Raw genomic sequence first — 17,793 nt, 5'->3', positions numbered from 1 at the left:
TTTGATTGTATGTTTTAATTAGAAATACATAGACTTTTAACCTCAATTCTAGAAAAATAAGCAAGAAACAAAATTACTAAAATTCGAGTTATCAGTGGAGAGTGAGATTAGACAACACGGGCAGAAATTGCTAGTTTGCTTTCACTTTATATCCTTCTGAATAATCTGAAACTTTGTTTTAAACCAGAAGCATAGATTATTTAAGAAATTTTTAGTTTCTTGAAACTAAACGTATTAGTCAGCTCAGCACTTTATTCCCACCCCCATCGTCTTCACTGAGGGGATTACAGTTAGATTGCTTTGACAGTCTGCATTCTACCCAGGGATCAGCAGAACAAAATTTGCAAATATTAATGTTTCTTCATGGTGATGTAAATTATGGGTTTTCATATTGTTCTTTTCATTCTCCTAACAGTGTCTTTCACAGAGATGATTTTAATTTCAGTTAAGTCTAACATCTATTTTTTTCTTTCATATATCTTGCTTTTGGTGTCATATCACATCGTGAAACTCAGGATCACATAGACTTTCTCTTGTTTTTATTTGGAAATATTATAGTTTTGCAATTTACATTTAGGTCTACGGTTCATTTCCATACATATGAATATTCAATTATTTCAGAGTCACATGTTGAAAAGACCATATTTATTCTATTGGATTGCCTTTGCACCATTGTTAAAAAAATCAATTGACAATATTTGTGTGAATCTATCTCTGAATTCTCTATTTCTATTGCCATTGATGTATGTGTCTATTCTTTAGACAATCATAGATAAGAATTTTAACTTTCTAAAAGCAAAGGGCCAATGTCCACATTTTCTCTCCTCGTCCAAATTTTGTGTGTATCATTATCTGCATATCTTTATCTCTCAAAGGAAATATTAACAGTGGGAAGACTGGGTGACTAGAAGCTAGGAGGAAAGTACTGTGACTATTCAACAGTTTAGCATCCCCTGAGAGTAGGTATACTAAAATAGGATAGGATGACATGTCTCTGAATCAGGGAACAGAAAACTGTTCAGTACAGTATATCTTCCTATAAGTTTTCTGTTGTCTAATTGGAAGCCACAAATTTTTAAAATAATTTTTCTTTTACCAGAAACTATTTTATTGTTAGCTAAGAATTCTATCCAAATTTTGACACTAGGATGACTGACATGTTTTCTACTCATCATTTTTCTGACTTCTGGAAATTTTACTGGGATGCTAGGTAAAGCTTATAATGGTTATCAGCCAGATAGCTTTCTGAACCAGATGGATTTAAAGAGACTGTGTAAAGATGGAAAAACTGTTTTTAAAGATAATGTATTATAGTAAATATATAGATTATTTCATGTTGGGGGCCCAGTCAGGCTGGTGGAAAAAATATTAAAGACAGTTATAGTAATAGCCACAAACCATCTTGGAATGTCAGAGAGTTTGCATAACTTCAGTAACAGATATGGTTGAATATGGTTGAAGGCGACCTGCTTTACCTTTAGTTAAATAGATTAAAGTACTAACAAAGGAATGTGGGGAAGTTATGTAGCTAGCTTTTTTACTCATGTGGTCTTAAGACTAATCTTTGAGGTACCATGGGTGCTTAAGTGCTTTCCACTTGGGAATACCACAATGTCAATTACGCCCCAGTGGTGTTGACTAAAGTCTTTCTCAATTAATCTTTACTGATAAATGCGAGTCTCACTAGCTGGTCAGGGCCAAAGTTGCAACTGTTTTACAGCACTCTACTGGAGTCTGTAAGTGGCTCAGACACCCAGCTTCAGCTGGACTGGGAAAGCAGAACATCTGTGTATCAGTGCTGGTGCCACAGTGTGAGAAGTGTGAGAAGTGCTACCACAGTTTTTTTTATTTTCTTTCTTTCTTTCTTTCTTTCTTTCTTTCTTTCTTTCTTTCTTTCTTCCTTCCTTCCTTCCTTCCTTCCTTCCTTCCTTCCTTCCTTCCTTTCTTCCTTCCTTCCTTCCTTCCTTCCTTCCTTCCTTCCTACCTTTCTTTCTTTTTTTCTCTTTCTTCTTCTTCTTTTTTTCTTGTTAGGGGTAAAATGGAATCTAGCTCTGTCACCCAGGCTGGAGTGCAGTCATATGATCTCAGCTCACTGCAAACTTCACCGCCCGGGTTCAAGTCATTATCGTGCCTCAGCCTCCAGAGTAAATGGGATAAAATGCACTTACCACCACGACTCAAACATTTTTGAATTTTTAGAAGGAGTGGGGTTTCACTGTGTTGGTCAGGCTGATTTCAAACTCCAGACCTTTAGTGATCCTCCTGCTTTAGCCTCCCAATATCCTGGGATTACAAGCATAAGGCACTGTTCCTGGCCCGTAGATTATTCCTTAATATCTCTTCAAGCCATTGATTTTATTTTGAAGTAACAATTAAGCAATAGACAGCTGCTATATACCTTAGAATCATGCTGTTCATTATGATAGTCACTTTGCACATGTAGCTAATTAAATATAAATTAAAAATTTAGTTATTCAGTTACACTAGCTACATTTAAATTGCTCAATAGCCACAAGAGACTGGCAACTACCACATTAAACAGTATAGGTAAAGACGTTTCCAACATCACATTGAGTTATTCTGAATGGTGCCTAGAGCACAGACTATAGAATCATTTACCATACTGAATTTCAGTAGGGATGGTCTAGTGTGCAGGCAGCCTAGAAAGTCTTGTTCTTCAATTTATTTATCTTCTACTAACATTACTACAATGAAGCCTGGCAATTAAGTCACAGACTCAGTGGCTGGCAGAAAGTATGTACTCAAATGATTAAGTTCTGAGTGAATGAATGAATGAATAAATGTCTCTGTCAGGATGATAGAAATGCATGCAACAGACAAAATCCCAAGGGCGTAGGAACACAAAAGGACCATTACTAATTCACATATTATTTTAAATGTCCTAAGGTATAACTAAGCATAAAAGGCAAGTTGCCAGCTTATGTTCATGCTACAAAGTCCATTATGAAGTCTAACCAATGGTCCAGAACTCACAGTAGTTACAAACTATAAAAGTTTTGTATGAAGGCCAAAATTAAGGCAATTAATCAGGTCTGTGTATACACTTAAGAGCAAAAGTTATATTACACATTACTAAACATATACTTTATTCATTAATGGCATATTAATGCATTTAATACTCTTATCAATTGCACTGGAGAGGCATACCTAGTATACAAAGATACTTGGCCTAAAAGACAGTTTTTTGAAGGTTTTTTTTTCTTGGAAATGTTCCCAACAATGGATATTTTTACAGGCAGTCTCTTTCAGTGTGTCTGTAGGACCCTTGATATTGTCTGAAGTTTTCTCATTTGACTATCTAAAAGTTATTATGAAAATGAAAATATGGGAATAATGACCTGCAGAACAGGTGAACTATTGCTTACAAAGTAAGATATGGTCAGCAAGGAAAAACATGTAATTTAAATCAAATTAAATTTCTTACCCTTCTCACTCAAAATTAGCTTCATTCTTTTAGAAGGAAAAGTACATAGAAAAATCTTGCTACAGTTTAAAAAGATGTAGGCTCCTACCTTTATGGGTTTCTTTATCAAACTCTGACACATATTAAAAGATATTTTACTTTTACAAAGCTATTTGTTTATAATTAACAAACCAAAATAGATTATAGAAACTAAATAAACTTACCAGTGAGTTCTAGGAACTGGAAGTAGGGTGATTTTTACTGAGTGCAATCAATCCTGCATAGTAAATACCTTAAGAAAATAGAAGGTTACCAATTAGACATGGTTTTATAGCAGTGTTTAAATCACACATTATAATGTTTATGAATATGAGATTGAGAAACATCCTTCAGAAAAAAAAACTAAGATTACAAAGGAAAATTGAAGCTCTTTCTTACAATGTTAGATAAATACAAAAACACATTGAAATACCTTTCTTGATTTTGCAATCGACCTCTAAGTATTTTACATCAAAGGTCATTCAATTACAATTTTTTTAAAGTAGTGTTTAAAATATAAATAAGCTAAATTTTCATTGTCTTTGCAATCATGATGAAAGTGCACTTAAAATACTGTTAAACAGACATTTTGGGCAGCTATTTATATATATTCTACAACAGTATATATCAATTATTATGTCTACCCTGAGAACACTGATATGTTTTCAACTGGATTTCCTTTAAAGAAAACATTTTGCATTGGCATTTTATATTTGTAGAAACAATTAAGTTGTTTCAGTGGGATGAATTCCTGTTATAAGAATCATACAATTGGTAATTACGCTTACCAAAAAAAAAAAAAAGCAGAATATGGTGGTGTGTGCCTGTAATCCCAGCTGTTTGAAAGGCGGCAGTAGTATAATTGCTTGAACTCAGAGGGCAGTTGTTGTAGTAAGCTCAGATTATGCCACTGCCCTTCAGACTTGGTGACAAAGTGAGACCCTACTACTAAAAAATGAATATGTAAATAAATACATTCATAAAATGGTTAAGTAAAATTTGGTTGCTTATGAAGAAACAACACATTTAAAATTTTCATTTCAATACTGTACTAAAGCCAGGCATTTTGGTTCACATCTGTAATCCCAGGACTTTTGGAGGCTGAGGCAAATGGATCACTGGAGATCAGGTGTTCGAGACAAACCTGGCCAACAAGGTGAAACCTGCCTATACTAGAAATACAAAAATTCGCCAGGTGCTTGGGTGAGCACCTGTAATCCCAGATGCCTGGGAGGCTAAGGTGAGAGAATCGCTTGAAACAAAGAGGTGAAGCTTGCAGCCTGAGATCATACTACCGCACTCCAGCCTGAGCAACAGAGTGATACTCCATTTCAAAGAAAATAATTACAATATGAAGCTTCTTGTGTCCTTAAAACTTTGAAACATGAAAGTTTTACATAACTATACAGAAAATAAAGAAAGTAAAAACATACACACAACACCAAGAGTGAAATTTAATGTAAACGATAGACTTTGGCAATAATGACTTTTTGGGGAAGGTTTATCAATTGTAGCAAATGTACCACCTTGATGAAAGATATTGACAGTGGGAGAGACTGTGCATGTGTAGGAGCAGTGGGTGTATAGGAATTCTTTGTATTTCTCCATCAACATAGCTGTGAACTAAAACCTGCTCTAAAAAACGAAGTCTACAAATAAACACCCCCACCCCTACCACACACATATTCACAGGGAAAGTTTTCTCTATATACCTTTAAAATAATAAATTGGGATGAATGTTCAATAATGGTGAAGAAATGCAGTTAAAATAATTAGAAATGTACTAAAAATGATATGAATGTCTCTTTATTATTTGGAAACTTTACAGAGTTTTAAGAAATATGTCACATAATTTACTTGATTCACCTCTCCACATTCTGGTTCCTCATATGTAACACACAAAATATCTGTTGTGTGTCTATCACAGTGCCAAGCTCAGAGCAGACATTTAGCAGATTAGCAGAGTTTTATAAACAGCAAAGAAAATAGATAAGTCAATTTTAGCTCTTAAACATTTAGAGATTGTAGATCACAATTTTATAAAAGACTAAATGTGATACCAAGAAATTAATTTCAAATTTAGTACCCACTTGTTATATAAAAAATGTATGCAAATTCAAAGAGGAATGAGAAATGCACCTACTTTAAAAGCAGTTACCTATAATGTGCATGTTACAGTCAGCCAAGAAAAAAATCTTAATAAAAAGTTCAAGGATACAGTTTCAAGATGGCTGAATAGGAACAGCTCCAGTCTACAGCTCCCAACGTGAATGATGGAGAAGACGAGTGATGTCTGCATTTCCAACTGAGGTACTGAGTTCATCTCACTGGGGCTTGTTCGACAGTGGGTACAGGACAGTGGGTGCAGCCCACCAAGCATCAGCTGAAGCAGGGTGAGTCATCACCTCACCCAGGAATCACAAGGTGTCAGGGAATTCCGTTTCCTAGCCAAGGGAAGTTGTAACAGACAGCACCTGGAAAATTGGGTCACTGTCACCCTAATACTGTGCTTTTCCATTGGTCTTAGCAAACAGCACACCAGGAGATTACATCTTGTGCCTGGCTTGGAGGGTCCCACACCTATGGAGCCTCGCTCATTGCTAGCACAGCAGTCTGAAATCAAACTGCAAGGCAGCAGCGAGGCTGGCGGAAGGACACCCGCCATTACTGAGGCTTGAGTATGTAAACAAAGCAGCTGGGAAGCTTGAACTGTGTGGAAACCACCACAGCTCAAGGAGGCCTGCCTGCTTCTGTATACATCACCTCTGAGGGCAGGGAATAGCTGAAAAAAAGGCAGCAGAAACTTAAATGTCCCTAACTGACAGCTTTGAGGAGAGTAGTGGTTCTCCCGGCACAGAGTTTGAGATCTGAGAATGGACAGACTGCCTCCTCAAGTGAATCCCTGACCCCTGAGTAGCCTCACAGGGAGGCATCCCCCAGTAGGGGCAGATTGACACCTCACACGGCCAGGTACCCCTCTGAGATGAAACTTCCAGAGGAACAATCAGGCAGCAACATTTGCTGTTCAGCAATATTCACTGTACTGCAGCCTCCACTGCTGATAACCAGGCAAACAGAGTCTGGAGTGGGCCTCCAGCAAACTCCAACAGACCTGTAGCTGAGGATCTTGACTGTTAGAAGGAAAACTAACAGAGAAAGGACATCTACACCAAAACTCCATATGTATGTCACCATCAGCAAAGGCCAAAGCTAGATAAAAACCAAAAAGATGGGGAAAAAACAGAGCAGAAAAGCTGAAAATTCGAAAAATCGAGTGCCTCTCCCACTCCAAAGGAATGCAGCTCCTCACCAGCAACGGAACAAAGCTGGACGCAGAATGACTTTGATGAGATGAAAGAAGAAGGCTTCAGATGATCAAACTTCTCTGAGTTAAAGCAGGAAGCTTGAACCCATTGCAAAGAAGTTAAAAACCTTGAAAAAGTTTAGACAAAGAGCTAAGTAGAATAACCAGCATAGAGAAGTCCTTAAATGATCTGATGGAGCTGAAAACCATGGCATGAGAACTACATGATGAATGCACAAGCTTCAGTAGCTGATTCGATCAACTGGAAGAAAAGCTATCAGCGATTGAAGATAAAATGAGTGAAATGAAGTGAGAAGAGAAGTTTAGAGGAAAAAGAGAAAAAGAAATGAACCAAGCCTCCAAGAAATATGGGACTATGTGAAAAGAATAAATCTACATTTGATTGGTGTACATGAAAGTGGCGAGGAGAATGGAACCAAGTTGGAAAACACTTTGCAGGATATTATCCAGCAGAACTTCCCCAACCTAGCAAGGCATGCCAACATTCAAATTCAGGAAACACAGAGAACACCACAAAGATAATCCTCAAGAAGAGCAACTCCAAGATGCATAATTGTCAGATTCACCAAAGTTGAAATGAAGGAAAAAATGTTAAGGGCAGGCAGAGAGAAGGTGGGGTTACCCACAAAGGGGAGCCCATCAGACTAACAGCAGATCTCTTGGCAGAAACTCTACAAGCCAGAAGAGAGTAGGGGCCAATATTCAACATTCTTAAAGAAAAGAATTTTCAACCCAGAATTTCATATCCAGCCAAACTAAGCTTCATAAGTGAAGGAGAAATACAATCCTTTACAGACAAGCAAATACTGAGAGATTTTGTCACCACAAGGCCTGCCCTACAAGAGCTCCTGAAGGAAGCATTAAACTTGGAAAGGAACAACCAGTACCAGCCACTGTAAAAACATGCCAAATTGTAAAGACCATCGAGGATAGGAAGAAACCACATCAACTAATGCGCAAAATAACCAGCTAACATCATAATGACAAGATCAAATACATGTGTAACAATATTAACCTTAAATGTAAATGGGCTAAATACTCCAATTAAAAGACACAGACTGGCAAATTGGATAAAGAGTCAAGACCCGTCAGTGTTCTGTATTCATGAAACCCATCTCACATGCAGAGACACACGGATGTAGGAAGATCTACCAAGCAAATGGAAAACAAACAAACAAACACAGGGTATGGGTTGCAACCTTAGTCTCTGATAAAACAGACTTTAAACCAACAAAGATCAAAAGAGACAAAGAAGGCCATTACATAATCGTAAAGTGATCAATTCAACAAGAAGAGCTAACCACACTAAATATAAATGCATCCAATACAAGAGCAGCCAGATTCATAAAGCAAGTCCTTAGAGACATACACAGAGACTTAGACTCCCACACAATAATAATGGGAGAATTTAAGACCCCACTGTCAACATTAGACAGATCAATGAGACAGAAAGTTAACAAGCATATCAAGGAATTGAACTCAGCTCTGTACCAAGCAGACCTAATAGACACCTACAGAAGCCTCCACCCAACATCAACATAATACACATTCTTCTCAGCACCACATCACACTTATTCCAAAATGGACCACATATTTGGAAGTAAAGCACTCCTCAGCAAATGTAAAAGAACGGATATTTTTACAAACTCTCTCAGACAACAGTGCAATCAATCTAGAACTCAGGATTAAGAAACTCACTCAAAACCACTCAACTGCATGGAAACTGAACAAACAGCTCCTGAATGACTACTGGGTACATAATAAAATGACGGCAGAAATAAAGATGTTCTTTGAAACTGATGAGAACAAAGACACAACATACCAGAATCTCTGGGACACATTTAAAGCAGTGTGTAAAGGGAAATTTACAGCACTAAATGCCCACAAAGAAAGCAGGAAAGATCTACAATTGACACCCTAACATCACAATTAAAAGAAATAGAGAAGTGGAGTGGTTCCAAGATGGCAGAATAGGAAGAGCTCCAGTCTACAGCTCCAAGTGTGAGCGAATCAGAAGACAGGTGATTTCTGCATTTCCAGCTGAGCTTTGAAGAGAGTAGTGGTTCTCCCAGCACAGAATTTGAGATCTGAGAACGGACAGACTGCCTCCTGAAGTGGGTCCCTGACCCCGAGTAGCGGCATCCCCCGTAGGGGCAGACTGACACTTCACATGGTGGGGTACCCCTCTGAGACAAAACTTACAGAGGAATGATCAGGCAGCAACATTTGCTATTCAGCAACATTCGCTGTTCTACAGCCTCTGCTGCTGATACGCAGGCAAACAGGGAATGGAGTGGACCTCCAGCAAACTCCAACAGACCTGCAGCCGAGGATCCTGACTGTTAGAAGGAAAACTAACAAACAGGAGGGATATCCATACCAAAACCCAAATGTACATCACCATCATCAAAGAACAAAGGTAGATAAAACCAAAAAGACGGGGAAAAAACAGAGCAGAAAAACTGAAAATTCTAAAAATCAGAGCATCTCTCCTCCTCCAAAGGAATGCAGCTTGTCACCAGCAACGGAACAAAGCTGGATGGAGAATGACTCTGACAAGCTGAGAGAAGAAGGCTACAGACGATCAATTTCTCTGAGCTAAAGGAGGAAGTTCCAGCCCATCGCAAAGAAGTTAAAAACCCTGAAAAAAGATTAGACAAATGGCTAACTAGAATAACCAATGCAGAGAAGTCCTTAAAGGACCTGATGGAGCGGAAAACCATGTCCCAAGAACTACGTGACAAATGCACTAGCCTCAGTAGCCAATTCAATCATCTGGAAGAAAGGGTACCAGTGGTTGAAGGTAAAATGAATGAAATGAAGCAAGAAGAGAAACTAGAGAAATTCTTTTTATTAAGAAATGAAAAAAGCCTCCAAGAAATATGGCACTATGTGAAAAGACCAAACCTATGTCTGATTGGTGTACCTGAAAGTGACAAGGAGAATGGAACCAAGTTAGAAAACACTGCAGGATATAATCCAGCAGAACTTCCCCAACCTGGCAAGGCAGTACAACATTCAAATTCAGGAAATACAGAGAATGCCACAAAGATACTCCTCGAGAAGAGCAACTCCAAGACACATAATTGTCACATTCACCAAAGTTGAAATGAAGGAAAACATGTTAAGGGAATCCAGAGAGAAGGGTCAGGTTACACACAAAGTGAAGCCCATCAGACTAACAGCAGATTTCTTGGCAGAAACTCTACAAGCCAGAAGAGAATGGGGAACAATATTCAACATTCTTAAAGAAAATAATTTTCAACCCAGAATTTCATATCCAAACCAAACTAAGCTTCATAAGTGAAGGAGAAATAAAATCCTTTACAGACAAGCAAATGCTGAGAGATTTTGTCATCACCAGGTTCGCCCTACAAGAACTCCCGAAGGAAGCACTAAACATGGAAAGGAACAACCAGTACTAGCCATTGCAAAAACATACCAAATTCTAAAGACCACTGATGCTAGGAATAAACCGCATCAACTAACACGCAAAATAACCAGCTAACATCATAATGACAGGATCAAATTCACACATAACAATATTAATCTTAAATGTAAATGGGCTAAATTCTCCCATTAAAAGATACAGACCGGCAAATTGGATAAAGAGTCAAGACCCATCAGTGTGCTGTATCCATGAAACCCATCTCATGTGCAGAGACGCACATAGGCTCAAAATAAAGGGATGGAGGAAGATATAACATGCAAATGGAAAACAAAAAAAGAAAAGCACAGGAGTTGCAATCCTAGCTTCTGATAAAACACACTTTAAACCAACAAAGATCAAAAGAGACAAAGAAGGCCATTACATAACGGTAAAGGGATCAATTCAACAAGAAGAGCTAACTATCCTAAATATATACATACCCAATACAGGAGCACTCACATTAATAAATCAAGTTCTCAGAGACATACAAAGAGACCTAGACTCCCACACAATAATGAATGAGAGACTTTAACACCCCACTGTCTACATTAGACAGATCAACGAGACAGAAAATCAACAAGGATATCCAGGAATTGAACTCAGCTCTGCACCAAGTGGACCTAACAGACATCCACAGAACTCTCCACACCAAATCAACAGAATATATATTCTTCTCAGCACCACATTGCACTTATTCCAAAACTGACCACATATTTGGAAGTAAAACACTACTCAGCAAATGTGAAAGAACAGAATTATAACAAACTGTCTCTCAGACCATAGTACAATCAAACTAGGACTCAGGATTAAGAAACTCACTTAAAGCCTCTCAACAACATGGAAACTGAACAACTTGCTCATGAATGACTGCTTGGGTACATAATGAAATGAAGGGAGAAATAATGATGGCTTTGAAACCAACGAGAAAAACGACACAACATACCAAAATCTCTGGGACACATTCAAGCAGTGTGTAGAGGGAAATGTATAGCACTGAATTTCCACAAGAGAAAGCAGGAAACATCTACAATTGACACCCTAACATCACAATTAAAAGAACTAGAGAAGCAAGAGCAAACACATTCAAAAGCCAGCAGAAGGCAAGAAGTAACTGAGATCAGAGTACAACTGAAAGAGATAGAAACACAAAAAACCCTTCAAAGAATCAATGAATCCAGGAGCTGGTTTTTTGAAAAGATCAACAAAATTGATAGACTACTAGCAAGACTAATAAAGAAGAAAAGAGAGAAGAATCAAATATACACAATAAAATATGATAAAGGGGATATCACCACCAATCCCACGGAAGTACAAACTACCATCAGAGAATACTATGAATACCTCTACACAAATAAATTAGAAAATCTGGAAGAAATGGATAAATTCTTTGACACATACACCCTCCCAAGACTAAACCAGGAAGAAATTGAATCTCTGAATAGACCAACAACAGGTTCTGATATTGAGGCAACAATTAATAGCTTACCAACCAAAAAAAGTCCAGGACCAGATGGATTCACAGCCAAATTCTACCGGAGGTACAAAGAGGAGCTAGTACCATTCCTTCTGAAATTGTTCCAATCAATAGAAAAAGAGGGAATCCTCTCTAACTCATTTTATGAAGCCAGCATCATACTGATACCAAAGCCTGGCAAAGACACCACAAAAAAAGAGAATTGTAGACCAATATCCCCAATGAACATCGATGCAAAAATCCTCAATAAAATACTGGCAAACTGAATCCAGCAGCACATCAAAAAGTTTATCCACCATGATCAAGTGGGCTTCATCACTGGGATGCAAGGCTGGTTGAACATATGCAAATGAATAAATATAATCCAGCATATAAACTGAAGCAAAGACAAAAACCACATGATTATCTTAATAGATGCAGAAAAGGCCTTTGACAAAATTCAACAGCTCTTCATGCTAAAAGCTTTCAATAAATTAGGTATCGATTGGACGGATCTCAAAATAATAAGAGCTATTTATGACAAACCCACGGACAATATCATACTGAATGGGCAAAAACTGGAAGCATTCCCTTTGAAAACCGGCACAAGACAGGCAAGCCTTCTCTCCCCACTCCTATTCAACATAGTGTTGGAAGTTCTGGCCAGGGCAATCAGGCAGGAGAAGGAAATAAAGGGTATTCAATTAGGAAAAGAGGAAGTCAAATTGTCCCAGTTTGCAGATGACATGATTGTATATCTAGAAAACTACATCATCTTAGGCCAAAGTCTCCTTAAGCTGATAAGCAACTTCAGCAAAGTCTCAAGATACAAAAGCAATGTGCAAAAATCACAAGCATTCTTAGACACCAATAACAGACCGAGAGCCAAATCATGAGTGAATTCCCATTCACAATTGCTTCAAACAGAATAAAGTACCTAGGAATCCAACTTATAAGAGATGTGAAGGACCTCTTCAAGGAGAACTACAAACCACTGCACAACAAAATAAAAGAGGATACAAGCAAATGGAAGAACATTCCATGCTCATGGATAGGAAGAATCAATATCGTGAAAATGGCCATATTGGCCAAGGTAATTTATAGATTCAATGCCATCCCCATCAGGTATCAATGACTTTCTTAACAGATTTAGAAAAAAACTACTTTAAAGTTCATATGGAACCAAAAAGAAGCCTGCATTTCCAAGTCAATCCTAAGCCAAAAGAACAAAGTTGGAGGCATCATGCTACCTGACTTCAAACTACACTACAAGGCTACAGTAAACAAAACAGTATGGCACTGGTACCAAAATAGTATAGTACTGGTACCAAAACAGATATACAGACCAATGGAACACAACAGAGTCCTCAGAAATAATACCACACACCCACAACCATCTGATCTTTGACAAACCTGACAAAAACAAAAAATGGGGAAAAGATTCCCTAGTTTATAAATTGTGCTAGGAAAACTGGCTAGCCATATGTAGAAAGCTGAAACTGGATCCCTTCCTTACACCTTATACAAAAATTAATTCAAGATGGATTAAAGACTTAAATGTTAGACCTAAAACCATAAAAACCCTAGAAGAAAACCTAGGCAATACCACTCAGGACATGGGCATGTCTACAACACCAAAAGCAGTGGCAACAAAAGCCATAAGTGACAAATGGGATCTAATTAAAGAGCTTCTGCACAGCAAAAGAAACTACCATCATAGTGAACAGGCAACCTACAGAAGGGGAGAAAATTTTTGCAATCTACTCATCTGACACAGGGCTAATATCCAGAATCTACAAAGAACACAAAGAAATTTACAAGAAAAAAAACAAACAACCCCATCAAAATTGGTCAAAGGATATGAACAGACATTTCTCAGAAGAAGACATTTATACAGCCAACAGACACATGAAAAAATGCTCATCATCACTGGCCATCAGAAAAATGCAAAATGAAACCATAACGAGATAATATCTCACACCAGTTAGAATGGCAATCATTACAAAGTCAGGAAACAACTGGTGCTGGAGAGGATGTGGAGATATAGGAATACTTTTACACTGCTGGTGGGACTGTAAGCTGGTTCAACCATTGTGGAAGACAGTGTGGTGATTCCTCAAGGATCTAGAACTAGAAATACCATTTGACCCAGCCATCCTATTACTAGGTATACACCCAGAGGTTTGTAAATCATGCTGCTATAAAGACACATGCAACATATGTTTATTGAGGCACTATTCACAATAGCAAAGACTTGGAACCAACCTAAATGTCCATCAGTGATAGACTGGAATAAGAAAATGTGGCACATATACACTATGGAATACTATGCAGCCATAAAAAAGGATGAGTTCATGTCCTTTGTAGGGACATGGATGAAGCCAGAAACCATCCTTCTCAGCAAACTGTCACAAGGACAAAAAACCAAATACCACATGTTCTCACTAATAGGTGGGAATCGAACAATGAGAACACTTGGACACAGGAAAGGGAACATCACACACTGAAGCCTGTCATGTGGTGGGGGGAGGGGGAAGGATAGCATCAGGAGAGATACCTAGTGTAAATGATGAGTTAATGAGTGCAGCACACCAACATGGCATGTGTATACATATGTAACAAATCTTCACTTTGTGAACTTGTTCCCTAGAACCTAAATTATAACCAAAAAATCATAAAATAAAGTAGAAGAGACATAAAAAATGTTCAAAACTGAACAGGAAGTACATTAACTTTTATTTTGCCAAACCAATTTCTGGAAAGAAAACAGAAAGCGAAGACTCATAGCCACATCTTTGTTGGTGATCGGCCACTAAAGAGTTAGAGGCTTTTAGTAAGAGGGAGTTCCCTTGCATTGAAATGGACTGAAGCTACTATTCTCCATTCAATACAGGGTGCATCAACTCATAAACTAGCTGGTTTTGAATTTGTGTCTTGCAAGGGAGGAAGGAAGGAAGAAAGAAAGGAAAAAAAATAAGAAAGAAAAGAAGGAAGGAAGGAAAGACGGGAGGAAGGGAGAAAGAGGAAAGGAGAAAGGAAGGAGAAAGAAAAGAAGGAAGGAAGGAAGTCAGTCAGTCAGTTAAGGTAAAAAAAAATCAGTAGGATTTTCTCAGTAGAGATATACACAGATGTGTTACATTCATTGGAAATCTTCCTTTTATTTCCATAATGTTTCTAGATCCACATCCAGAAGTTAGGAAACTTCCCCTGCAAAACTCTTACCCCATAGACAAGAAGGCCAGTGCGTTCTAGAAAAATGTTTCTTTCCTCAGCTTCCAAGTGAAACTGATGGTTAGCCAGACCCATTTGCAGACTCTTAACTTTCCTAGAAGGTGATTTCAGAAGCTTACACTTGAGATACGAAATATGAGAAAAAATTCTGCCAGTTCATCACACTTCTGTGGACTGTTGGAAAATATAACCAAAATATTCGACAGCAAGGGACTGTTTGTATGTTACAAAAATATCCAAAGATAAGTCTGTTACCTCTAACAATGAGGATTTCAAGAAACTTCTAAGGAAACAGAGAAATGCTCACACCATATAGTTTAAAATGTTTAAACACCATAAAATAGTTTAAACACCATAAGTTTAAAAATGACATATACACTGGATATATCTACATATCTTAAAAGTAAAATATGCTTTTTAAATGCATATTGCAATAAAAATATGTTGAGCTAATCCTATTTCTAGCTGTTAATCAAAATATAAAGTATATCTACAGATATTTGCTGCTCGAGTTAAATATTCAGTCACATTGCATAGTTTAAAGATGAAAATGTTCATTCCTCAAACTATTAAAACAGCACACTAGTGTTTTCTACATGGTGTGAATGTCCCTCATCCAAATGTATTACTAACCCACTTGTTAGTTTAGGAACCTGTAAGCCAGGTTTATAAAACAGGCCTAATTTTACTAAAATGTGTTCATTATATAAATGCTTTCGGCTATTTTATTGTTGGTTCAATTAATTATTTGAACATTCTCCTTTAGGTCGACTCAAATGCAACATTTTCTCAATGGTTTCAAAGAGATCGTAATATTTCAGGATAGACTTTTGAAACCCAAACATTGGATGAATTTAAATGTGAACTACTTTTTACAGGTTACACTTTTAAAAGTTATGGAGCAAATGAACGTAAATCCGATACTTGAGTGTACCCTGTACACTCCAATCCTTCAACATTCTGTGTAGCTTTCTGTGCAGCTCATCTTGACTCAACACGTCAGACATGGGGAGAAAGCTGGACTAGAAGACAAAATGGTTACGGGTTACCTGGGGAATAGAGGAAAGGTGAACGACGGAAAAAAGATCACTGGTCTCTGGGGACACCCTGAGTGGCCTAGCAGGGAAAGGGGTATTAAGGAATATCAACAAGACTTCATTTCTACTTGTCCCCGATGAGGGGCAGTTGTGCATTCCTGAGTCATCAGGCGCCAGCTTCCTCCAGTCACTAGCTGCCTCCCAAGCCGCCTCGCTGGCCCCGCTATGGGCCGAGTTGACTGCCCAGCCCAGGCTGCAAGGCCAAGATGAGGGGGAATCCCTGGCCTCAGAGACCTGCCTCTGTCCCAGGTGAGGAGCAAGGGTGCTTAACACTCTCAATCTCACAGTCCCAAATAGGTTTTCTATCAAACATGCAAGCCTCCTCTCTTCGTGGTTCTGAGGCATGGATGAGGACCGTGACCTAGGCACAATTCAAAGGCGCTTGGAGGGCTGGGACCCAAAGACTAGGGATGGAAAGCAGTGAGGCAGGACCGCGAGATTACAGCCCTCACACCCCATCCTGCCCCTCCTGGAGACCTACAAAATACAGTCTTCCTGTCTGAAGAGACATGGTGCATGCACTTTGTTGCCTAGCACCCGCCAGAATCTCCACCCATATCTTGGGAAAGCACATCCAGGGTATCCAAAGAACTGCCCCCGGGGAAATGTGGCTGAAGCAGTGGAGCGCGGGACTCCACAGCTGGACTTAGATTGTCTTTCCCTCGTCGGCCTCTCGCTGCAGGTAGGGGATGGAGTGAGTCGAAACAGGTGTTTTGAGTCCCTGTGGGACTTCACTGGCCCTGCGTGACGGCGCAGGCTGGTGCCATATCTCCACTCCTCCCTGGGGTAGCCAGATCAGATCTGCCACGTCCTGACCGGCTCATCCATGCTCTAAGCACTTCCACTTGCAAGTGTCTGCCCTCTTTGGAGTCTGCTTTCGCGGTTGACAGTCGAACATTCACCTGACCCAGGGTTTCTTAATGAAGCCACTGTTGCCTTTTGGAGCCAGCAGATGTTTTGGGGGCTGTCCTGGGCATTGTAGATTTAGCTGTGTCCTCGGTCTCTATTTTGTCAATAGCACCTTCTCCCCCAAGCGAGACAACCAAAAATGTCTCCAGACATTGTCAGATGTCCTCTTGGAAGCAAGATGTCTCAGAATTGAGATCCACAGAGCTAATTTTTTCTGAGTAGCCACCGTTGTGTGTTGTGAGGATAGATGAGCCTGACCTCATGACGCTTACATGTAATTAAAAAGAAAAGGAACCAAACCTCTCAGAAGCAATAATGAAAATGTTACAGCTAGAGAATTGAGCGAGAGCTAAGATCACATTATAAACTGAGTAAAGAGTTTAAAGGGGAGGTGGTTGAAGATGGAAGTGATCCAGATCATCTCTCAGAAAAAGTGTAAACTCATCAGGACCTTGATGCATAGGATTTGCGTGGTGCACTAAAAGAAGAGCTTTGCAGGGGAGGGAAAATGAGCAAAGGAATAAAAAACAAATAAAACAAACAAACAAAAATCCAAGACCTTCTGGGGGCAGTGAGGAATCTACCCTGAGTCCAGAGTTGTATGCTGGAAATGTAAGCCTGAAAAACTATCTAAGCCCTGTGAGGACAAAATTTGATCAGTGACACCTTTGTACATGACATTGAAAAAGTGTACAATGAGTTTTGATCACTGGCTGTGAAAAACTTAAAGTCTTTAAGAAGCAGTATGAGTGACAGGACTTCTTAGCACGTGGAGAACATGTAGGCTTTTGTTGGAAATAATTGAGGAGGAGGAGAAACTTAGTTGAATTTTAAAAAATAGGTAGAGGCTGCAGGCAGAATCAGGGAGAACATTCCAGAGATGAT

The sequence above is a fragment of the Pan troglodytes genome, chromosome Y (assembly GCF_028858775.2).
Source record: "Pan troglodytes isolate AG18354 chromosome Y, NHGRI_mPanTro3-v2.0_pri, whole genome shotgun sequence".
NCBI classification, from domain to species: Eukaryota; Metazoa; Chordata; class Mammalia; order Primates; family Hominidae; genus Pan; species Pan troglodytes.
Note: the sequence above shows the minus strand (reverse complement) of the source record.